Source organism: Periplaneta americana, chromosome 14, assembly GCF_040183065.1.
Source record: "Periplaneta americana isolate PAMFEO1 chromosome 14, P.americana_PAMFEO1_priV1, whole genome shotgun sequence".
Lineage (NCBI taxonomy): Eukaryota > Metazoa > Arthropoda > Insecta > Blattodea > Blattidae > Periplaneta > Periplaneta americana.
The window spans coordinates 148958476-148981695 of NC_091130.1; the positions used below are offsets into that span (position 1 = coordinate 148958476).

The 23220-nt window shown below is 36.2% G+C and overlaps 20 non-coding genes across 20 annotated transcripts; 6 read left to right on the forward strand and 14 right to left on the reverse strand.

The window, feature by feature from the left end:
* The first annotated feature begins 533 nt into the window (after positions 1-533).
* Positions 534-605, forward strand: TRNAD-GUC (transfer RNA aspartic acid (anticodon GUC)). Its single transcript has one exon. It is a non-coding gene; the product is annotated as a tRNA-Asp (tRNA).
* An 88-nt stretch (positions 606-693) lies between these two features.
* Positions 694-765, forward strand: TRNAD-GUC (transfer RNA aspartic acid (anticodon GUC)). The gene has a single exon. It is a non-coding gene; the product is annotated as a tRNA-Asp (tRNA).
* Positions 766-1013: 248 nt separating this feature from the next.
* On the forward strand, positions 1014-1085 carry TRNAD-GUC (transfer RNA aspartic acid (anticodon GUC)). Its single transcript has one exon. It is a non-coding gene; the product is annotated as a tRNA-Asp (tRNA).
* Positions 1086-1492: 407 nt separating this feature from the next.
* TRNAD-GUC (transfer RNA aspartic acid (anticodon GUC)) lies at positions 1493-1564 on the forward strand. The gene has a single exon. It is a non-coding gene; the product is annotated as a tRNA-Asp (tRNA).
* A 2292-nt stretch (positions 1565-3856) lies between these two features.
* Positions 3857-3928, reverse strand: TRNAE-UUC (transfer RNA glutamic acid (anticodon UUC)). The gene has a single exon. It is a non-coding gene; the product is annotated as a tRNA-Glu (tRNA).
* A 1670-nt stretch (positions 3929-5598) lies between these two features.
* TRNAD-GUC (transfer RNA aspartic acid (anticodon GUC)) lies at positions 5599-5670 on the forward strand. Its single transcript has one exon. It is a non-coding gene; the product is annotated as a tRNA-Asp (tRNA).
* Positions 5671-6261: 591 nt separating this feature from the next.
* TRNAG-GCC (transfer RNA glycine (anticodon GCC)) lies at positions 6262-6332 on the reverse strand. Its single transcript has one exon. It is a non-coding gene; the product is annotated as a tRNA-Gly (tRNA).
* A 1494-nt stretch (positions 6333-7826) lies between these two features.
* TRNAM-CAU (transfer RNA methionine (anticodon CAU)) lies at positions 7827-7899 on the reverse strand. Its single transcript has one exon. It is a non-coding gene; the product is annotated as a tRNA-Met (tRNA).
* Positions 7900-13531: 5632 nt separating this feature from the next.
* Positions 13532-13604, forward strand: TRNAR-UCG (transfer RNA arginine (anticodon UCG)). The gene has a single exon. It is a non-coding gene; the product is annotated as a tRNA-Arg (tRNA).
* A 636-nt stretch (positions 13605-14240) lies between these two features.
* On the reverse strand, positions 14241-14314 carry TRNAC-GCA (transfer RNA cysteine (anticodon GCA)). Its single transcript has one exon. It is a non-coding gene; the product is annotated as a tRNA-Cys (tRNA).
* A 73-nt stretch (positions 14315-14387) lies between these two features.
* On the reverse strand, positions 14388-14460 carry TRNAF-GAA (transfer RNA phenylalanine (anticodon GAA)). Its single transcript has one exon. It is a non-coding gene; the product is annotated as a tRNA-Phe (tRNA).
* A 76-nt stretch (positions 14461-14536) lies between these two features.
* Positions 14537-14609, reverse strand: TRNAF-GAA (transfer RNA phenylalanine (anticodon GAA)). The gene has a single exon. It is a non-coding gene; the product is annotated as a tRNA-Phe (tRNA).
* A 76-nt stretch (positions 14610-14685) lies between these two features.
* Positions 14686-14758, reverse strand: TRNAF-GAA (transfer RNA phenylalanine (anticodon GAA)). The gene has a single exon. It is a non-coding gene; the product is annotated as a tRNA-Phe (tRNA).
* Positions 14759-14834: 76 nt separating this feature from the next.
* TRNAF-GAA (transfer RNA phenylalanine (anticodon GAA)) lies at positions 14835-14907 on the reverse strand. The gene has a single exon. It is a non-coding gene; the product is annotated as a tRNA-Phe (tRNA).
* Positions 14908-14983: 76 nt separating this feature from the next.
* On the reverse strand, positions 14984-15056 carry TRNAF-GAA (transfer RNA phenylalanine (anticodon GAA)). The gene has a single exon. It is a non-coding gene; the product is annotated as a tRNA-Phe (tRNA).
* Positions 15057-15132: 76 nt separating this feature from the next.
* On the reverse strand, positions 15133-15205 carry TRNAF-GAA (transfer RNA phenylalanine (anticodon GAA)). Its single transcript has one exon. It is a non-coding gene; the product is annotated as a tRNA-Phe (tRNA).
* A 76-nt stretch (positions 15206-15281) lies between these two features.
* On the reverse strand, positions 15282-15354 carry TRNAF-GAA (transfer RNA phenylalanine (anticodon GAA)). The gene has a single exon. It is a non-coding gene; the product is annotated as a tRNA-Phe (tRNA).
* A 76-nt stretch (positions 15355-15430) lies between these two features.
* Positions 15431-15503, reverse strand: TRNAF-GAA (transfer RNA phenylalanine (anticodon GAA)). Its single transcript has one exon. It is a non-coding gene; the product is annotated as a tRNA-Phe (tRNA).
* Positions 15504-15579: 76 nt separating this feature from the next.
* TRNAF-GAA (transfer RNA phenylalanine (anticodon GAA)) lies at positions 15580-15652 on the reverse strand. The gene has a single exon. It is a non-coding gene; the product is annotated as a tRNA-Phe (tRNA).
* Positions 15653-15728: 76 nt separating this feature from the next.
* Positions 15729-15801, reverse strand: TRNAF-GAA (transfer RNA phenylalanine (anticodon GAA)). Its single transcript has one exon. It is a non-coding gene; the product is annotated as a tRNA-Phe (tRNA).
* Between the last annotated feature and the right edge of the window lie 7419 nt (positions 15802-23220).

The following is a 23220-nucleotide window of genomic DNA, read 5'->3' on the forward strand; positions in this document are numbered from 1 at the left end:
CCGTTATGAATAAGCTTACTTAGATAAAGATATTAAGCGGAAAAAACTCATCCATCCTCGGTAGTATAGTGGTCAGTATCCTCGCCTGTCACACGGGAGACCGGGGTTCGATTCCCCGCCGGGGAGTTGACATTTTTCAACTTCATAAAATTACAGAATACTGTTATGAATAAGCTTACTTAGATAAAGATATTAAGCAAAAATACTCATCGGTCTTCGCTAGTATAGTGGTCAGTATCCTCGCCTGTCACGCGGGAGACCGAGATTCGATTCCCCGCCGGGGAGTTAACATTTTTCAACTTCATAAAATGACAGAATACTGTTATGAATAAGCTTACTTAGATAAAGATATTAAGCGAAAAATACTCATCGGTCGTCAGTAGTATAGTGGTCAGTATCCTCCCCTGTCACGCGGGAGACCGAGATTCGATTCCCCGCCGGGGAGTTAACATTTTTCAACTTCATCAAATGACAGAATATTGTTATGAATAAGCTTACTCAGATAAATATATTAAGCGAAAAGTACTCATCGGTCCTCGGTAGTATAGTGGTCAGTATACCCACCTGTCACGCGGGAGACCGGGGTTCGATTCCCCGCCGGGGAGTTGACATTTTTCAACTTCATCAAATGACAGAATACCGTTATGAATAAGCTTACTTAGATAAAGATATTAAGCGAAAAAAACTCATCCGTCCTCGGTAGTATAGTGGTCAGTATCCCCGCCTGTCACGCGGGAGACCGGGGTTCGATTCCCCGCCGGGGAGTTGACATTTTTCAACTTCATAAAATTACAGAATATTGTTATGAATAAGCTTACTTAGATAAATATATTAAGCGAACAATACTCATCGGTCATCGGTAGTATAGTGGCAAGTATCCCCGCCTGTCACGCGTGAGACCGGTGTTCGATTCCCCGCCGGGGAGTTAACATTTTTCAACTTCATAAAATGACAGAATACTGTTATGAATAAGCTTACTCAGATAAATATATTAAGCGAAAAGTACTCATCGGTCCTCGGTAGTATAGTGGTCAGTATACCCACCTGTCACGCGGGAGACCGGGGTTCGATTCCCCGCCGGGGAGTTGACATTTTTCAACTTCATCAAATGACAGAATACCGTTATGAATAAGCTTACTTAGATAAAGATATTAAGCGAAAAAAACTCATCCGTCCTCGGTAGTATAGTGGTCAGTATCCCCGCCTGTTACCCGGGAGACCGGGGCTCGATTCCCCGCCGGGGAGTTAACATTTTTCAACTTTATAAAATGACAGAATACTGTTATGAATAAGCTTACTTAGATAAAGATATTAAGCAAAAATATTCATCGGTCTGTGCTAGTATAGTGGTCAGTATCCCCGCCTGTCACGCGGGATACCGACGTTCGATTCCCCGCCGGGGAGTTAACATTTTTCAACTTAATCAAATGACAGAATACTGTTATGAATAAGCTTACTCAGATAAAGATATTAAGCGAAAAATACTCATCTGTCCTCGGTAGTATAGTGGTCAGTATCCCCGCCTGTCACGCGGGAGACCGGGGTTCGATTCCCCGCCGGGGAGGTTCTGTTTTTAATCTCAACTGAAATGGTTAACAGAGTTCATACGAATGTTTAACTCTTCAGCATTGGACACATCTTTATCTCCGTGTTACGTCGGATCTTCATATTGTTGTACGTTTGCCTCTTTATTGTCATGACTATGTGATGCTTTTGCACTGAACTCAGTGTTGAACTGTGATCTTACGCCATGTTCGATGCTTTTCATATCCACATCCTGAAAGTGGGATAAGTTGCTTGTGCATGGTAAACCGCTATCAAGATATTTAATAATTGTCTTAAATTAAGATATCTATTTGTAAACAAGGACATTTTGTCGAATACTGTGTAGAAAAAGCTGTAGTAAGCCACTGTAATATGTACTGAACCCGTTTTACACAAATTTATACCGGGGTAAAATACTTTTGCGCGAGATCGTGCGTATTTACTTGGTTTCCGCACAAAACCAATCCGCTGAAAGTCTAAAATTCCACATTCAGTATTCCCAACCTAACACAGATAACAATTTCCCTCTTCTTACCGCTTAAGTGACACATTGATTTTACTGCTTTAGGCTTTTAACATATTATTTTTAGAGACGTTCAATATAGTAATAATTATAAATTGGAAACTTACCACTGCAATTTCACCTAAATTGCACTGTTAATTATTGTTTTTACATATTTGCAAAAATTAAGTAAACTCTACAACTCCACTAAAGTTACTGCATTCGTGATGCAAGTAACATTAAGGAAGCCGTGAAAAAATCAACAAGATTCCAGACTCATCATAGACTGGGGGGAAAAAAAAAGACAAACGTACATCACGGCCTGCTGGAGTACCGGTATGGTAAACACAGGAAACATTTTAAAGCAACAATGTTGAAGATAGATATTTTTGTTTTGCAAATTTGCCGTCATTGAACAGAAACCAAGATGGAGATTTCATTGCAACTAATTAGAAATTCCTCTTTCAGGTATGTAATAAACGATCTTCGCACAAAATAATGTACGATACACGAGCGGTATGTTTTCTTTCAATTCTCGGAAATTAAAAAAGCTCAACTACGTTTCGCTTTTTCAAACTTTTCCTCGAACATGAAAACTTCAACATATCGCTTTTGTAACGCATATTACCATTATTTCATTTGGACTGTATTTTTGGTCCAGGAAAAAACACACTTTTTTTTAACGAAAACGCTAGCTTTTATTCATTTATTTAGAATACCAGAGCGGGTCTATTCTAAACGCTCTGATAGTACTGTACTGTCGTTGCTCACTATAGGATAAATTTTCACTTGTGGATGTTCTCTTATACATGACATTTAGTACTATTTTCAAGATAAATAGCTACATATTAAGAAAACAATATTATAACATATCCGAAAACTACGTAATCTGAATGAAGATTTCAAAATAGTAACATGTCGTATATGAAACTATGAGATCTGGATGAACTATCCCATTCATAGCATATTATTTTGTTGGCGATAATAGACGAAAAATATTAATGAAATATGTTAATCACATGATCCAATAATTTCGAAAGAACGAGCTTAGGGCTAATAACTATCTACAATCCAATTACGAAGCTTGTGCAAAAATACAGAGTGCTTTATATAGAACTAACACATTTCTTTCTTTCTTTATTTCAAAACGAATGATGCTAACCACAATTTGTTATACCTCAAATGTAGAGTACCTTTGGGAGATTACTAACCTCTACAGCAAATGTTGAAAATTCTTTATTTATTCGTCTGGAAATTCACTTAGGGTGCTATTAATAGACATTTCGCAGCACGCGCTACGAGCGTACTAAGCTGGCCCCGGCTATCCACTGGTTACTAGTACAGAATTCAAATCATATCCTATCGCTAACACTGGTTTATGAATACGAAAAACGCTGATCATCCACCGGAAGCCCGCGCTAAAAATGTCTATGAATACGGGCCTTGATGACCAGTTTTTAACGTCAAATTAAGCAGGAGTTTTGATTATCTGTCACCAGATGCGCAGATATTTATTCTTTATTCTGTACATTTATTGTCATCAAAATTATTATTCTTTTAGAGATCCAGTTGCTTCCAACTTGTTTACCAGTCCTAGTATTGTGTTTCTTCGTGGGGTATTACGAACACCAAATTCTCTCTGGTATGCCCTTTGAGTAGCTGTAATTGAATTCGTAATCCAGTATTGCTTCACAAGGAAGGGCCGTTGATTTAATGCATTTTCAGTGACTAAAACAAAATGTCGAAAACAGCTGCCAACAATAAGGATAAAGCATAAGTTTCTGTAAATCACTGCGAAAAAAAAAATTATTCCGGTACCGGGAATCGAACCCGAGCCTCCTGGGTGAAAGCCAGGTATCCTAGCCACTAGACCATACCGGACTTGCCCAAGTTTGTTTAAAGTATATCTTATAACTACAGTTCAAAATGTAAAACTGCAACATTTTTCGTCTTCATGATTCAGGAGTTTTCATCTGAAGTTCAAAACTCCCTTTTGTTTACTTACTTACTTGCCATGCTAAAGACCTTGCCCTCTCCTATCTGATCAAGTTTTCAATTCGACTTATTCCATGTCAACTGAAAATACGTGTTGCCCGTCTCTCGATGTAAGTACGCTCGTAAGTTTTTTTAAATAATTACAGAAAAGCAATGCTCAACCCGATCTCCTCATCGCGTTTCTCTGCCTTTCTCACATACACACCCATCTTCTGTCTTACAGTCTCCGTTCTAGTGCATCGGTCTATCGGAAACGGTCATAAGCTTTTCGATCGAATGACCATGAGTGAATACTCACTTTTATGTATCAAGAGTTTCTTCTACAATTTTTTTTTATCATACTCCAAAATGCATATTGGTATTCCCAAGAAACTAGTTCAATTAATTAAAATGTGTCTCAATGAAACTTACAGCAGAGTCCGAATAGGCCAGTTTCTATCTGATGCTTTTCCAATTCACTGCGGGTTAAAGCACTATCACCTTTACTTTTTAACTTTGCTCTAGAATATGCCATTAGGAAAGTTCAGGATAACACAGAGGGTTTGGAATTGAACGGGTTACATCAGCTTCTTGTCTATGCGGATGACGTGAATATGTTAGTAGAAAATCCAAAAACGATTAGGTAAAACGCGGAAATTCTAGTTGAAGCAAGTAAATCCCGAAAAGACAAAGTATATGATTATGTCTCGTGACCAGAATATTGTACAAAATGGAACTATAAAAATTGGAGATTTATCCTTCGAAGAGGTGGAAAAATTCAAATATCTTGAAGCAACAGTAAGAAATATAAATGACACTCGGGAGGAAATTAAACGCAGACTAAATATGGGAAATGGCTGTTATTATTCGGTTGAGAAGCTTTTGTCATCTAGTCTTCTGTCAAAAAATCTGAAACTTAGAATTTATAAAACAGTTATATTACCGATTGTTCTGTATAGTTGTGAAACTTGGACTCTCACTTTGAGAGAGGAACATAGATTAAGGGTGTTTGAGAATAAGGTTCTTAGAAAAATATTTGGGGCTAAGAGGGATGAAGTTACAGGAGAATGGAGAAAGTTACACAACGCAAAGCTGCACGCATTGTATACTTCACCTGACATAATTAGGAACATAAAATCCAGGTGTTTGAGATGGGCAGGACATGTAGCACGTATGGGCGAATCCATAAATGCATATAGGTTGTCAGTTGGGAGGCCGGAGGGAAACGTAGATGGGAAGATAATATTAAAATGGTTTTGAGGGAGGTGGGATATGATGGCAGAGACTGGATTAATCTTGCTCAGGATAGGGACCAATGGCGGGCTTATGTGAGGGCGGCAATGAACCTCTGGGTTTCTTAAAAGCCATTAAGTAAGTATAATCCAAAATGCGTAAAATGTCCTCAATAAAGTTATGAAAAGACACTTATTAAGTGCTTATTAGTACGTCGCACTAACCAGCTAAAATAGGAGAAAAAGAATTTCATACAATCTTCTCGTAGCAATATCTGCGCATAAGTAAGGAGGGGAACGAAAGATGAGACCGTAAGAGATGGTTAGAAGGTTTTGGTACTTGTGTCCTCGGTAGTATAGTGGTCAGTATCCCCGCCTGTCACGCGGGAGACCGGGGTTCGATTCCCCGCCGGGGAGGTACTACTTTTATTTGTGTTTGAAATGAACAATATTTAATTATTTTGCATTGATAATATCTTTAACTCCATTTTCTCTCGGGTCTTCACATTGTTACAGGGTAATTTTCTACGTGTTATTTAGAGTGGAAAGTTTTAAAGCTCCGTCTATATACGCTAAATTAGTTTCAGTTCTGTGTACTCTTCACATGCAACATTTATAGAAAATAATTTAATAGAACAAATAATTGAACACTGTCTCAACAAGCAACACTACGAAAACACAAGTTAAAGGAACGTTACCGTAAGACCTCCCACCAAAAAAAGCAAGATTGCGTCAGCCTCCCGATGGAAGCAAGCTGTCGCGCACGGGTGGCAGGGAAGCTTTCCATCACTGTACCTCCTCGATGTTTGTACCACTTCTATACTTTCCCTAAATGCTGATATAAGAGAATCATGGCTCATATTATTACTTTAATCATAAATGCCGCTCTTGATTCATGTTTTCAATTTTAACTCATCGTAAACTCCACATAAAAATTTATTCAAAATAATATCACAAAACAATTTATATTCGTATGCTATCGACACGCAGCAATAAAAAAAAAAAGATTGCATCGGCCGGGAATCGAACCCGGGCCGCCCGCGTGGCAGGCGAGCATTCTACCACTGAACCACCGATGCTCACGAAGAACATGCTTTAATCATTGGAAGAAGATGAGAACTGATAACTCCATTCAATAGATGTACGAATGAACGGCAAAGAGAATCAAATTTTATAAAATTAGGGTAAAAGGGGGGAAAATGTATTTACTTTTAGAAGAGCGCGCGTCGTTGTAAGAGGATATGGACTGCTGGACAGAAATTATACGAGTTCCAAGCCTGTAGGCCACTTCCCTCACTCATTTTATCGCCATTCCATTGAAGGTGTGTACGCGGTCTTTTTAGAAGCGAATATTGTAATACACGAGGAACTATAATGTTGTAAGGGAATGCAATACACAAATGCTGTATCATGGCAATTTGTGCACACAGCATACATTCACTTAAACTGTAAAGAAGTTATATAGTAAATTAATTCAAATATTTTTCTTTTTGGTACCAAAACTAAAAAAGAATGAAATTTTATGTGCAATAAAAAAAGGGAAATGTAAAATTTTTTGGTGTATAATAAATTACAACATATATATGTAGGTATGTATATATAATATTACATATAATATATAAAATATTTCATATGCATTTATATACAGAGCTGTATTTGAAAAAAATATTTTTAGTGGAACTCGGCCATTTCAGATTGCTTCATCAATTGTTTCCTGTATTATATATTTACAGAATGTACATGAAAAGTATTAACGTCGTCTTTCGACACTCTCCGTACTTCGTAAAATGTATTCGCTTGTAGTTCTGATCTGAGTCAAGTATAAAAAATAAAGTTCTTGTTTCTGTTATTTATTTACTTATTTATTTATTTATTTATTTATTTATTTATTTATTTATTTATTTATTTATTTATTTATTTATTTATTTATTTATTTATTAATATATTCTTTCGTCCTTTCTTTTGGTTATGTGTAAAAATTTGGAGATAGCACGATGGAGCCTTGAGACTGTTCTATCCCATTATAATTTTAGGAAAGAGAAAAAGGAATTGGGTGTCTGAGAAGAAATCGTCTACTGAAGGATGCACTGGAAGCAATGGTGAACGGGAAAAGAGTTCGGGGTAGAAGATGATATTAGATGATAGACGATATTAAGATGTATGGATCATATGCGGAGACTAAGAGGAAGGCAGATAATAGGAAAGATTGGAGAAAGCTGAGTTTGCAGTGAAAGACCTGCCATTGGACGGAACAGTGTCTGTGTATGTGTGATTTTAAATAATTATTTTCTAAGACTTGTTCCATTTGACAACAATTCCAGATGGGTTTCCTAATTGCTTTAAGACTCTACACTGAACAGTTCATATTACACAAGATATAGATACCTAAGTGTATTAAAGTGTTGTTAATCTCTTTCGTTATCTGTAAAAATGTGGAAATAGCAACATGGACCTCTTTCGGTGCCCACCCCAATACGTAATTCATAGAATGTGTTTTTATAATGAGTTAGTATGCTATCACATATGATCGGACCACATGTATAATGAAGGTCATCAGATGAACATAAAAACTATGCCCCGGGTGAGGATCGAACTCACGACCTTAAGATTATGAGACTTACGCGCTGCCTTCTGCGCTACCGAGGCGTGATGAAAAACGGGTAGGAAACAGCCGTACACCCTCTCTCTGTCACCTCTATTCTCAGACAGCCTATTAGGTCAGAACTGGATGCTACTCTTGGTTTCACAAGTAAAGAACTGGACATGGAAAAACCGGTGCTTACTTATACAGATTCAAGCTGAGGGACAACCCGTCGTGTACGTGTGGAGCAGAGGAACAGACCGTCGACCACCTCCTTTTCGAGTGCCCGAAATTGGACAAAGAAAGACTAGCGTTCCAGAGGGAAATGTTAAGGAAAACTGGCAAGTGGACTTTCACAAAGTTTAAAATAATGCAAGAACATGCGCATACATTCACAAACTATGTCAATGTTATAAATTTAGACGAGTAAACGTAGGATAATTTAATCTAGGATAGATAAGAGTAGGCAATAGATATAATGAAAAACTCAAATTTTCACAACAGAATAACAGACCTACTTACGCTTAGAGAGTGACAGAAACGAGACATAATGTGTTATATTGTAAACATACAGGTAGCAAGGCATGTAGTATTACCTTTATTGTAATGGGACATGCCGTTCAACTAATATTAAAAAAAAAAAAAAAAAAAAAAAAAAAAGTAAAGAACCTTCGTTGCAGGGTTGGGTTCAGGAAGCCATAAATCTGACTGACACGCTCCCCCAATTAGTGAAACTGTGGACAAAGATACTGCCAGGAGACCGCCGAGAAAGCTGTGTTGTGAATTTTCCATTTTTGAAAGAATCCAACCAGTTGCAAAAGAAAATACATTTAAAGAGTCCAGTGAAGAGCAAACGTGGCAACAGCTTCCCCTAACTGGCCTGTCAATCACTGTCATCTGTGTAGAATTGGTGTGAGGCCAGGGTTCTTTATTTGTGGAGCCGAGAGTATTGCTGAAGGTCTAAGATAACTGATGCAGGAAACATCGTTACAACATAATATCGAAACTTCATACATCATAAAATATCTTTTGCACGATCGTGTTTTTTGCTGTATTTACAGCTATTGTTGTTAGGTCTTGAAAGTTAGAATTCCCACACAGAAACTTGTTGCTATGGAAACCATTCTTCATAACATAAAACCATACTGAAATAGATCCATTACAGTGCACTTATTGTTGCTTAGTTACCATTACAGTACAGTTTTGCAAAGGCTTTGTAATAACTTAATATTGCTCTAAATTTTCAATGCCAAATATTATTGTGTTTGCAATTTTTAAAATATGATCGTGCAAAAAATGTTCTAAAATACACGTTTGTGAAGTGCATTACGAAATCTCGGAAACTGAAAAACTCGCTCTGCTCGTTTTCAAACTTTTCCTCGGTTTTGTGAAAAGCATTTCCCAACCTTGCATCGTAATACACGAATATGTTGTACTTCTTTCTGATAGTGTTATTATGGTAACTGTAAGCAGTTTTATTTTTAGTAGTGCGGATCTTCTTATTTTATACCTTAAGGGCTAAACGTAACCCTTTTCCCACTACTAGTACATAACCTAGTCGACCTGGTTGGCAAGTTGGTATAGCGCTGGCCTTCTATGCCCAAGGTTGCGGGTTCGATCCCGTGCCAGGTCGATGGCAATTAAGTGTGCTTAAATGCGACAGGCTCATGCCAGTAGATTTACTGCCATGTAAAAGAACTCCTGCGGGACAAAATTCCGGCACATCCGGCGACGCTGATATAACCTCTGCAGTTGCGAGCGTCGTTAAATAAAACATAACATTTAACATTTACATAACCTAGTGGATTATATAGTGATTTTCTAGCTGTCGGGTTGAATTTTCTTTTGCCAACTTTATTTCGAAGTTCGGTACTCATACTGTACTACAACTGCAAATTACTAATCTAGTTCTGTTCAATAAAGATATTATCAAGTAGAGTGTAATAATAGGTTGGAGAGGTGTAAGAAAATGTATGCTGTTCTCCATGAATGAACTTAATACGATAATAATTAAAATTTGTTTAAATCTGATATAAAAAGTTTAGACATAAAAAATACGAATATATAGACTATTATTATAAGAATAATACCACAAAACCTAAAACTAAATATTCGTCAAACTATCATGCTTATTCTACCAGAAGATATGCTATTTTTCTCCTGCTAATTGAACCTAAGTGTAATACCGAATCTGGTATGAGGTACAGCTGTAATTTCAGCCCAACACTATACAATTTTTTTATTTATAATACCGTAATTATCCTCACCCAGCATTAATGAATTATTTTGGGTTTAAACAAATTGTTGGAAAATGGACTATTAAGAATATTTCCTGCATTTTAATATTACGATTAATAGTATTTAATTTTATAATGTACGCTGTTTAATATTTGTATATTAGGACTTTCTTAACGTGCTTAATGTATATAAATTTACATTTGTAAATTGAATTAATCTACTTGATATGAATTGTACAATTTTGTATAGTTTAACGAAAATATGCTTGTAAATTGAATTAATATGTTTACTATGTATTGTATATGTTTGTATACTTTGGCCGATGAATGGTATATGCTTTTAAAATGTATAATAGTTTGTATAGCTTAACTGATTAATTGTATACGCTGTAAACTGAATAGTAGTCTGTATAGCTCAATTGATGAATTGTATATACTGTAAATTGTATAGTAGTTTGTATAGCTCAACTGATGAATTGTTTATGATTATAAATTGAATTAATATACTTGATATGAATTGTATAATTTTGTATAGCTTAACAAAAATATGCCTGTAAATTGAATTAATTTGTTTACTATGTATTGCATATATTTGTATAGTTTGGCTAATGAATGGTATATGCTTTTAAAATGAATAATAGTTTGTATAGCTTAACTGATTAATTGTATATGCTGTAAATTGAATAGTAGTTTGTATAGCTCAATTGATGAATTGCATAGTAGGCTATACTGTAAATTGTATAGTAGTCCGTATAGTTAAACTAATGAATTGTTCATGATTATAAATTGAATTAAACTACTTGATATGAATTGTACAAATTTGTATAGCTTAATGAAAGTATGCTTCTAAATTGAATTAATCCGTTTAGTTTGTATTGTATAATATGTTTGTATAGTTTGGCTGATGAATTGTATATGCTTTAAATTGAATAGTAATCTGTATAGCTCTAGTGATGAAATGTTTATGCTTGTAATTTGAAATAATTTGCATGATATATTATCAATTTCTGTATATCTCAACTGATTGAATTGTTTATGCCTTAAATTTAATTAACTTACTTGCTATGTATTATATTTTATAGCTCAGTTGATGAATAATCGTTGGCGTTTGTAAATTTAATAATCTGATTGGCTATGTACTGTATATTTTTAGTAGAGCCATCGACGTAGCTCAGTCGGCAGACTCGCTGGCCTGCTGATCCGGAGCTGCGCTCGGGCTTGGGTTGGATCCCCCGTTTGGTGTGATTGGTTGGTTTCTTCCAAGGTTTTCCCCAGCCGTGAGACTGATGCCGGGTGGTCTATTGCGAGCTCTCCCGTTTGATCTGATTACCTGGTAGGGTTTTTTCCGAGGTTTTCCCCAACCATAAGGCAAATGCCAGGTAATCTGTTGGCGAATCCTCGGCCTCAATTCATCTCACTGCATATCGCCAAATAATTGTAAAAAATTGAAATTGTAAAAAATTGTAAAAAGTGTTACAGTAATCTTGTAAAATTTTGACCGGTATGCATAAAGTTGAAGTAAATGTTATTGCTAAGGTTTTCGTAATATATACTAAGGTCGTTATGTATAAAAACCTATAGTAAATTCTTTCCTGCATAGCAGAAAGTTTATCTGGAAGGCCGTGTTTAGCTTATGCTAGAATTTGTAGATTAAACCACTATTTATATGCATAACAAGAAGTATATACTTCTATTTCTAATTGTAAACTAAGAAAAATCGTAGTCTGCCCTGTTTGAGACTTTGTTAGCTCAGCACAAGCATTTGTACGAATTAATATGGCAGAATTCATGCAAATTCGCGCTAGAAAAATCTACAAGAAAAGACGAAAACAATCAGAAGGTGATTATAAGTAGTTGTATAGATTTTACAAATAAAAAATGTTATATGATCAGTTTTTGTAATGGACTACCGAAATGTTGATTTTGAGATAACTGGAATTCTGTCAGTTGATTTTTGTTATTATTACTTAAAATAATCATATACTTTTAACAAAAGATTGTATGATGTATTTATAATACATTTAATTTACTTGAAAAAACTCCGTGTGCGTACAATATTTTAGGTTACGTGTAAATTTAATGTCTAACATATTGGGCTTCTCTGATTTATGTCCGATTTTTACTTTACTTTACTTTTCATGTTATTTATTTTCTTCATAATTCGCTTTTCGTCAATTTTTTTTCTTGCTGTAAACTTCAGACTTAACTTTTTTTAGCTTGGATGGCTTTTTCTTCATCACTTCTTGCGGCAGGACTTTGCGCCTTGTTTAATAATGCTGGGTATTCTTTTAATAGATTAACAAACAGCAGTTTTTCTCATTCTCTCTCTTCCACACTTCCCACTCCGTCGTAATTGTCCCTTTTCTTGTTAAACTAACCAGATTTTGAGGACATCAATCAATTTTCCCACCAAGAAATTAACATAAATACATAGAAGGCGAAAACTAACGAATCTTAGCGGATAAGCCCGAAGTACTGTCGATAATCGATATAATCGAATACTCTTGATAGGTTATACTACCGCCGTGTAGTACATACTTCTTAGTAGAGTATAAGGTTTATGCATACAAAACAAAGTATTTACTTCTACTTCAAGTATCTTCTACAGTCAAAGCAAAAGGTAATACTACAACTTTATGCATTCCACCCATTGACTTGTTCCACATCTTAAAGCTTCATTGCTAATGTAACATATATGAAATATAATAAATGAAATGAAATATGAGGAGCATCCAGAAAGTAAGTTTCCAGATTTTTTTCCCCGTGAAAGTAAACGTAATTAGCCGTGTCAATTGCGCATGCATAACAGATCTATGACGTATCAATCATATGCCAGCCGGACAGGTCCCGCCTGGTGCCAGTAGCGTGGCAGCAGTGGTCCGAAATGGAAGCTCTTATTCCTTCTCCCGCCGCCTGCGAGGTTCGGTCGGTGATAAAGTTCTTTAATGCACAAACACACACACACACACACACACTCTCTCTCTCTCTCGTGGACGTTTTAGCAACGACGAAGTGCTGAAGATGTCTGTCACACGCGGTTCTATTCCCAGGCGGCAGAGTTCTACGACAGAGGGATACAAAAGTTGATCCCACAATACGACAAGTGTCTCAATTCTGAATGTGGCTGTGTTGAAAAATAGCTGAAACATTGCTGTACCTGTTGCCAATAAATGTTTTCCTGAAAGTGTGTGTTCTCTTTTTTTTTAAATAGGGAAACTTACTTTCTGGATGCGCCTCGTAAAAAAATTGATGCTTCCAACAACAAGAACACTCACGAGCACAAGCTTTGGCTTATTTGAGAGGGAGATAATTATTAATTACGTAACTTTAAATTCTGTGTAAAAGATCTCAAAATATTTCTCATACAAATTTAAAAATCCAGGTTCCTTAATTCCACTCCGTCTGGCCCAAGTAACGTGGTATAACATGTGGTAGCAGCTCAGAAACATTCAGTTATACGGGCCCTGTGGCGCAATGGATAACGCATCTGACTTCGGATCAGAAGATTCTAGGTTCGAATCCTAGTAGGGTCGACTATTTTGGAATAATATATGAGGAAAATAATGAAGTAGCTACGTTAAGTCGCCATATTAACGACTGAAAAGAGCAACGGGCCTTGTGGCGCAGAGATCACATTTTATGAAGGTGAATACTAGGGCTAACAAGTTCGTATCAAAACACTGTTTTCAGGTTCAGTGCAGCCATGCATATAGATCACGCAGGCTATAATGCATTAGCATGGTATACTCTGTTCACATTTAAACAACTCACAGTATATCCGCAAGCAGTTTCATTACGTGCTAACGGTTGTAGTGTAGTTGTGCAGTTTAATGGGCGGTTTTTAATATGACAGAATTTAAATATTCCAATCCAAGGAAGTTGAATGAAATACTTCAAGACTTGTTGATCATATATCAAGAAATGAAGAAAAAGTCTATTGGAAATTATGGAATGTGGAAATATAATCTACAAATCGAAATCTGACTCAAGTAGACATAAGCAATTTTATTCTTTCTCGACCTACAGTACTGTATGTATAAAGTTGGTACGTTTCAACATCTCTTCAAACAATTTCTTGCAGGCATCACACTGCTCGGTGGACACTGCTGTTAACATACGAGAATATCGCTTTGTTAATCTGTCATAACATAAAAGTGAAAAAGAAGGACTAACCAAACCCGGGATTGAACCAGGGACCTCTACAGCTGCAGTCTAACGCTCTCCCAACTGAGCTATTTCGGCTCGGTGGAAGTTGCTGTTAACATATGAGAATATCGCTTTCTTAATCTGTCATAACATAAAAGTGAAAAAGGGAGTGCCGAAACCAGGGATTGAACCAGGGACCTTTACATCTTCAGTCTAACGCTCTCCCAACTGAGCTATTTCGGCGCGGTGAGCATTGCTCTTAACATATGAGAATATCGCTTTCTTAATCTCTCACATCATAAAATTGAAAACGAACGATTGCCGAAAGCCGGGATTGAACCAGGGACCTTTAGATCTTCAATCTAACGCTCTCCCAACTGAGCTATTTCGGCTCCGTGTAGAATGTTGTTAACATACGAGAATATCGCTTTGTTAATCTGTCATAACATAAAAGTGAAAAAGAAGGACTGCCGAAACCCGGGATTGAGCCAGGGACCTTTAGATTTTCAGTTTAATGCTCTCCCAACTGAGCTATTTCGGCTCGGTGGATATTTTTGTTAACATATGAGAATATCGCTTTCTTAATCTGTCATAACATAAAAGTGAAAAAGAAGAACTGCCGAAACCCGGGATTGAACCAGGGACCTTTAGATATTCAGTCTAACGCTCTCCCAACTGAGCTATTTCAGCACGGTGAACATTGCTCTTAACATATGAGAATATCGCTTTCTTTATCTCTCATATCATAAAAGTGAAAACGAACGATTGCCGAAACCCGGGATTGAACCAGGGACCTTTAGATCTTCAGTCTAACGCTCTCCCAACTGAGCTATTTCGGCTGCGTGTAGAGTGTTGTTAACATACGAGAATATCGCTTTGTTAATCTGTCATAACATAAAAGTGAAAAAGAATGACTGCCGAAACCCGGGATTGAGCCAGGGACCTTTAGATTTTCAGTTTAATGCTCTCCCAACTGAGCTATTTCGGCTCGGTGGATATTTTTGTTAACATATGAGAATATCGCTTTCTTAATCTGTCATAACATAAAAGTGAAAAAGAAGAACTGCCGAAACCCGAGATTGAACCAGGGACCTTTAGATCTTCAGTCTAACGCTCTCCCAACTGAGCTATTTCGGCACGGTGAACATTGCTCTTAACATATGAGAATATCGCTTTCTTAATCTCTCATATCATAAAAGTGAAAACGAACGATTGCCGAAACCCGGGATTGAACCAGGGACCTTTAGATCTTCAGTCTAACGCTCTCCCAACTGAGCTATTTCGGCTCCGTGTAGAGTGTTGTTAACATACGAGAATATCGCTTTGTTAATCTGTCATAACATAAAAGTGAAAAAGAAGGACTGCCGAAACCCGGGATTGAGCCAGAGACCTTTAGATTTTCAGTTTAATGCTCTCCCAACTGAGCTATTTCGGCTCGGTGGATATTTTTGTTAACATATGAGAATATCGCTTTCTTAATCTGTCATATCATAAAAGTGAAAACAAATGATTGCCGAAACCCGGGATTGAACCAGGGACCTTTAGATCTTCAGTCTAACGCTCTCTCGACTGAGCTATTTCGGCTCGGTGGATGTTGCTGTTAACATACGACAATATCGCTTTCTTAATCTGTCATAACATAAAAGTGAAAAAGGACGGCTGCCGAAACCCGGGATTAAACCAGGGACCTTTAGATCTCCCGGCTGAGCTATTTCGGCTTGTTTGATATTATTTTTAATATACGAGAGTAGGCTATCGCTTTCTTACCTAATTGTAACATAAAAATGAAAAGAAAACGGCTGAAATTCGGGATTTAGTGTGGGACATTTAGATCTTTAATAGTTGAAGTGTAGGATTTATTTATATGTTACGATATAGGCCTAATTATTATCTTCCTTAACCAGATGTTAGACTGAGGATATGAAGGAATTGTTCTAGTTCGGTTGCTGTTGCTATGTTCAATAAATTATCGCAACAGACACATGTTGTACTGCACATTTTAACATATTTAAACCCATCGTAACCCCTTCAGTCAGCAATATATATATTTTTAAAAAATTGAAAAAAAAAAAAAATCATTCGTGGAATACAAAAAACACAAAACAAGTCTTCACTGAAAATAAAAATTTGGGGGCAATTTTGACCCCGGAGCCCCAAAACTTTAAATTTTATTTTAATTCAATATTTATTTATTTATTTATTTATTTATTTATTTATTTATTTATTTATTTATTTATGTCTATAACAGGGCGAAGCCCCAATTACAATAGACAGTACAGATATTCATTAAAAAAACATAGAATTGCATATAACACGAAAAAAAGAGACGAAACAGATACAAGTGTAAATACAAATTAAAATGGAAAATGAGAAAAGGGGAAAAAAAGATCAGACAAATAGATACTAGCTAAAAAAATGACACAGATATAGATATAAATGAAAAATACGAAATAAAATAAATGAAAAATAGTTAATTATAGATATCATAGCCAAAAATGTAAAATGTAGCTGTAATTGGCAAATTACAGAGTAACAAGTAGCAATATTATATAAAATTAACTACCTGTTTCAAAAATAATATTCTCTATTACTATCACATTGAATTTTTCAAAATATATAAAAGTATCGAAGACATTCCAAAAAAAAAAGAAAGAAACAATGTACAGTACAATGTACGTGAGGCCTGAAAGGGTTAAGAATAAAACGTTGGCTAATAAAAAAATCCCTTTTATGATATTAAGGAATTTTTCGACTTTTCTGTAGACCTGAGTATTTTTCAACAGTGTGTACTGTTAATTTTATGTTAGGTATACCGTAGAGTCAGTAGTAGAGTATATTAGTAGAGTCAGAAAGTACCGGAACTTCGAATGGCAACGCCATGCTCTATAGGCAACTTCTCTGTCTTGTCCCCGTGGTATGTGACCTACTCTGCAGGCGTATAGACTCAGTGCGAAACTTTGTTGCAGATGGCAGATTAGTAATATGCGTTACAAGAGCGGTATGTTGAAGTTTTCATGTTCGAGGAAAAGTTTGAAAAAGCGAAACGTAGTTGAGCTTTTTTAATTTCCGAGAATTGAAAGAAAACATACCGCTCGTGTATCGTACATTATTTTGTGCGAAGATCGTTTATTACATACCTGCAAGAGGAATTTCTAATTAGTTGCAATGAAATCTCCATCTTGGTTTCTGTTCAATGACGGCAAATTTGCAAAACAAAAATATCTATCTTCAACATTGTTGCTTTAAAATGTTTTCTGTGTTTACTATACTCCAACAGGCAGTGATATACGTCTGTCTTTTTTTTTTCCCCCAGTCCATAAATGCGAACTTAAAACAAACGGCTTCCTTAATGTTACATGCATCACAAAGTGGAGTTGTAGAGTTTACTTAATTTTTGCAAATATTTAAAAACAATAATTAACAGTGCAATTTAGGTGAAATTGCAGTGGTAAGTTTCCAATTTATAATTATTATTATATTGAACGTCTCTAAAAATAATATGTTAAAAGCCTAAAGCAGTAAAATCAATGTCACTTAAGCGGTAAGAAGAGGGAAATTGTTATGTGTATTCGGTTGGGAATACTGAATGTGGAATTTTAGACTTTCCGCGGATTGGTTCTGTGCGGAAACCAAGCAAATACTCACGATCTCGCACAAAATCATTTACACAACACCGCTTTCAAAGTAGCCCCCCCCCCCCCGGGCAGTGACACACTTCTTCCAGCGTTCGTATCACTTCTCGAGACATTCCTGCAGCCCATCTTTGATCACTTCCCGCAGAGCGCTTGTCGCATGAATTTTCACCTCTTCGGCTGACACAAACCGCCGTCCAGTGAGTAGGAATTTGACTTTTGGAAATAAGTAGAAATCGGCTGGAGCAAGATCCGGAGAATATGGAGGCTGTGGAAGGACAGGTTTTTTGTGTTGTGCGAGGAATTCGCTCACCAAGAGTGACCGATGTGCTGGGGCACTGTCATGATGGAGAACCCAATTTTGTTCTTGCCAAAAGTTGGGTCTTTTCGTCGAACTGCATCACAAAGACGCCGACGAAGAATTTGCAACATACGCCTCCTTACTGACAGTTCGACCTTCAGGAATAAACTCGAAATGTACGAGACCCTGGATATCGAAGAACACTTCAAGCATTACTTTCCCCTTTGATCGGTCGGCACGGAATCTCTTTTGCCGTGGTGAACCGGGAGATTTCCACGTTGAAGAGTGCGGACCGTAAAGTAAACACCATGTCTCGTCACTGTGATCACTATGCAAGAGAGTTGGATCCTGGCCCATCCTGTGAATCAGGTCTCCACTAACCAGTTGCCGTTCTTCCCGCTGCTCATCTGTTGGGCTTCTTGGAACAATGTGCTCACACACGTTGCGTTTTCAAATCATTGTGGAGAATGGACTGCCCAGAACCATGCGAAATGCCTAACAAAGTAGCCACATCATCTATTGACTGTCTGCGGTCTCGTCTGATTTCTTGTGCAACTCGAGCTATCATTTCTTCCGTTCTTGCCGATCTGGGTCTTCCTTAACGTGGATCATCATCCGTTGAAAGACGGCCACTTGTGAAGCGCTTGTGCCACTCATACACTCGGGTCCGAGACATTGCTTCTTCTCCATACGCTTGCTGCATAAGTGCCAAAGTCTCAGTTTACCGAGTTTAACGTTACCTCTCTGCTCTTTCAAACTCATTTTACCACATATACCTACATGTCTTCACTAAACGAAGCGGAAAGCTGCACTGTATTACACGTCTTCACTAAACGAAGCTGAGAGCTGTACTGTATTTCGATTGGTTTCCAGCTACGTACGTTAGTCTTCCCCATTCTCATGCGCAGCCATACTGAATCCATACGACTGGAGAGTAGGTCACATACCACACGGACAAGGCAGAGAAGTTGCCTATAGAGCACGGCGTTGCCACCCGAAGTTCCGGTACTTTCTGACTCCACTACGAGTAGTATTAGTTCTATTTTAGCATTCTGTATTTTTTATCATTGTTATTATTTTACTTTTGAGAACAAAATCTCGAGGAAGATTTTTGGTCCCATTCAAGAAAATAACACATGGAGAATTTTGAAGAACAAGGAATTAAGGGATCCGGACATAATAGCCTTAATAAAAAGTCGAAGACTACGTTGGCTTGGACACGTCCTACGGCGAGATGAAGACTCTCTTCTACGAAAAGCTTTCGACTATTCTCCAAGATGTACAGACCTCTTGGTAGACCTCGTCTCCGTTGGTAGGACCAAGCATATGGTAATCTTTCTACACTGGGAGGACGACAAGAAGATGCAGAGAACAGAGACGAATGCGATATATCTTGAATGAGGCTAAAAATCACTTAGGTTTTGAAATGCCCTAAATTGAACTGAATTTGTTATTATAGTTTATAGCTGCCTATAGCATCACTCTAGATGTTCGTGGGATTAAATATATAAATAAATACAATTAGAATAATTAATTGAATCTCTACACCTTGGTTTGTCGAAAGTCGTGAGATACCGGTAAAAAAAAAACCGAGACTATCAATAATAGTATTATTGTTGATATTTTACGGAAAATGTACAGTATAATATATTAACATGGAGTGTCCGAGAAAGCTTTTCCAACATCACTTTTGTTCACCACAATTTGCACTTTGACTCACCAGGGTTTCAAACTACGGCCTAGCCACTCAACGAATACAAGATCGCTTTGATCGAATTATTGCAAAAGAATGTTGAACAGCCTTGTAGTCAGTGCTGCCAACAAATGAATTGGATAAGTCGCTATTCCGACACCTTAAAGTCGTTAGAAAATCGCTAAGAAACGTACGAATGTTGCTAAAAATGTCGCTAAAGGAAATAAAATACAAATAAGTACCTGTATGATGTATGATTTTGTGGTCTGTACATATCTATTCGCTGTCAGAGAAGATAAGCAAATCCTCATTGTTGGGGGTGATTATTGCTTGTATGGTTGAGTTTATTTTTACTCAGTAAGTAACGGAATGATCTACCATTGTGGCTATGTGGATAGCGCATGTGTTTCCCGACAAAACGATGTTCGATTCCCGGTGTGGATAATGGAAGAAATTTATCTCCCGCCTACGGGACTGGATGCTTGTCCATTGTATTGTTATTGTCCTGTAATATCTCTGCAGTGGCCTTACGCCATGATAATCGTATGACCAGGGAGGCTCGAACTTGTGAGATGTCTAGTGTGTGATTCAGTGATTCCTTCTCCCTTACTCGCAGTGACGTTCAAGACGGAAAAAGAAGACGTTTAACCGACTGAGAAGGAAAGTAACAACTAAGAAAATGAAGTTTGTTATGCAACATATTTTTAGTATTAAAATGTTCTGAAGTTTAATAAGTACTGTAATATTTTGAGTTACTGCTATAGGATTACACAACTTGAAACATGCAAAATCTGTGTCAGTTTAATTAAAAGTATCTCAAATATATTTTACATATTTAAGTATCATCACCAATGCATGGTGATGGATCTATGTAGTGCTCAAAAGACGCACTGATATAATTATATTTTGACTGCTGAAATTGTTTTTTTAGGAATGACTTTAGAAGTTGATTTAGTGTGTTTAGAAGTTTTATTTGGTCTGCATTTTCACTTCGAAATATTTTCAAGCCTGTTTGGACTTGTCATAAAATTACCTAAAATTAAAGATTTCAGTGTCATCTATCATATAGAATGTCACTGCTTTGAACTTAAAATGTTATATTTGTCACTATGCACTAGAACACCAAATCTGTCGCCAATATAGCTCGAAAACTCGTTAGAACTAGCGACAAAGTCTCTAAGTTGGCAACACTGCTTGTAATTCTTTCTCTCATGTACATTTTAATATATTTTGTGACGACATATACTTTTGAAGCACATATTGACCTTTGGCAGCTTTATCAGTGGACATTCTTTATCAATAAAAGTACTAACAGAGTCATGGGAAGGGCAAGTGTCGTCTCAGAGGTCACCACTCTCATAGAGCGTGAGACGTTATTCAGGTACCATGGAACACCGACTTGTCATCAGGTCATTCATTGTCCTATGCTGGAAGCAGGAATACAGATCACTAAGGGACTCAAACAAGAATGTTGTTTACCATCTATTTTATTCAAAATATTTTATGAATATAGGTACTACCTAAAGAAATGGAATCAAACATGCAAAACGAAGGATGTAGGTACCAATAAAAGATCATAATTTTGTCCCTATTTTTTGCTGCCAATCAACTTCTACTACGTACTACGAGTACAATAGTTCAATTTAGAGGCGACTCAGCATATGTTAAGAGACTAAAATTATGACAAACATGGTTTAATAATAATTTTCAGTAAAAGAGAAATGCTGGCACTTGATGAAAAATGGAAGTATTATTCTATGAGATGAGATCAAGAAATAAGAAAATATTATTAATTTAAGTATGTTCTAAAATGGATTTATATAGAAGAAAAATGCGAATTAAGGGCAGTCGTCAAGCCCTAGCTCACTAATGTTAAAACAGCTATATTATTGGTTCGTTATCTCAGAATATACTAGGTATAGAAATGTGATATTTTTACAGGATGTTTATGCGTTCATTTTGAGTGCACTGATTAGTTTTGATGACAAAATGTACAGTAGAAAAAAATATATGATTTTTTATAAACCTCTAAAATAAAAAAAAAATCAGACTTTTTTTTTTCTTTTAATAAACTACTACAACAAACTCAATCAAAGGAATTCCACATCATTACAGTATTATCTGAAATGTATGGTAAAAATTTCATGCAAAAGGGCCTATTAGTTTCTGAGAAAACGAGTCATTTGTGTTGAAAAATGTAGTTTTAAGTAAACATTTCCATAAAACCCTCCTAGCTAGTAGTCCTGATCTTCTTCTCAATTCTGCTCACCTAATGCTGCCCTCTTTCTCTTGGGGCTTGTCTCTTAGGTTGTGTTTGTTACTGCCTTCCGTATTCGCAATGTGTCCAAGTTCGCTTTGTTTTTCGAGGTATTATATCCTATTTAAATATCCAGATTCTTCAATACTTGTACTTTTGCAGTGTATCCTTAATTAAATGTGACAACAGCATCTAGTATACCAATTTCCAACGCTGACATACCAATAAAGATTTTTTGGGACTCGGTACCAAACAATGTTATTGAACGATTCATTAGTATTCTGAATTCTTTCTCTCAAACATTTTTTAGTAAGAATCAGAATGGGCAAGATCTTGAAACATAAGCTTTATGAAGAATTAATTTTACTACAAAACAAGCGAAACCACAGCCTTCTAAGACAATTAGTTCCTGAGGTAATACTTTTTGTGTAAAGTGTAAATTTTTTCTCTAAAACATAAATACACTAATATTTTTAAAAATATATATTTAAAATAGTAAATATCCGATTATCTTAATAAACCAAACACCAAATTAAGCAGAATGAACCATACTTTCATAATGTGTGAAGAAAATAAAAATGTCAATTTTTTTTTCATTTTGGATCTTGATGACTTCCCTTAAATACTCAAACTATAATTCTACTAACCAAACAGGCTTTTCAATAAAAAAATTAATCAAGCATTATGAGATAAAACTAGAATAAAATAAATAAAACACACGATCTTTTAAAACATAGTTGAAAGTCTACCAGTATTAATAGTATTTAGTATTTATTTATTTAACTTGGTAGAGATAAGGCCATCAGGCCTTCTCTGCCCCTCTACCAGGGGATTACAACTATAATATGAAGAATAAAATTACAATTAATATTACATTTACAATTGCAATTACAATAAAAATTAAAGTACGACAAGATTACCTGATTAATGAAAGCTAGACAGTTTATCATAGAAGTTAAGAACAAAGAATATTTTTGTATTTACTGAATTACAAATTAAACCTAGAATAACAAAATTCTATAATGAAGAAATTACCGGATATTGAAATATTTTGTGATAGATTAAGAGAACGATTTACAATAAACCATGTCTGAACGAGTCTCAATTACTGACCAAGTGC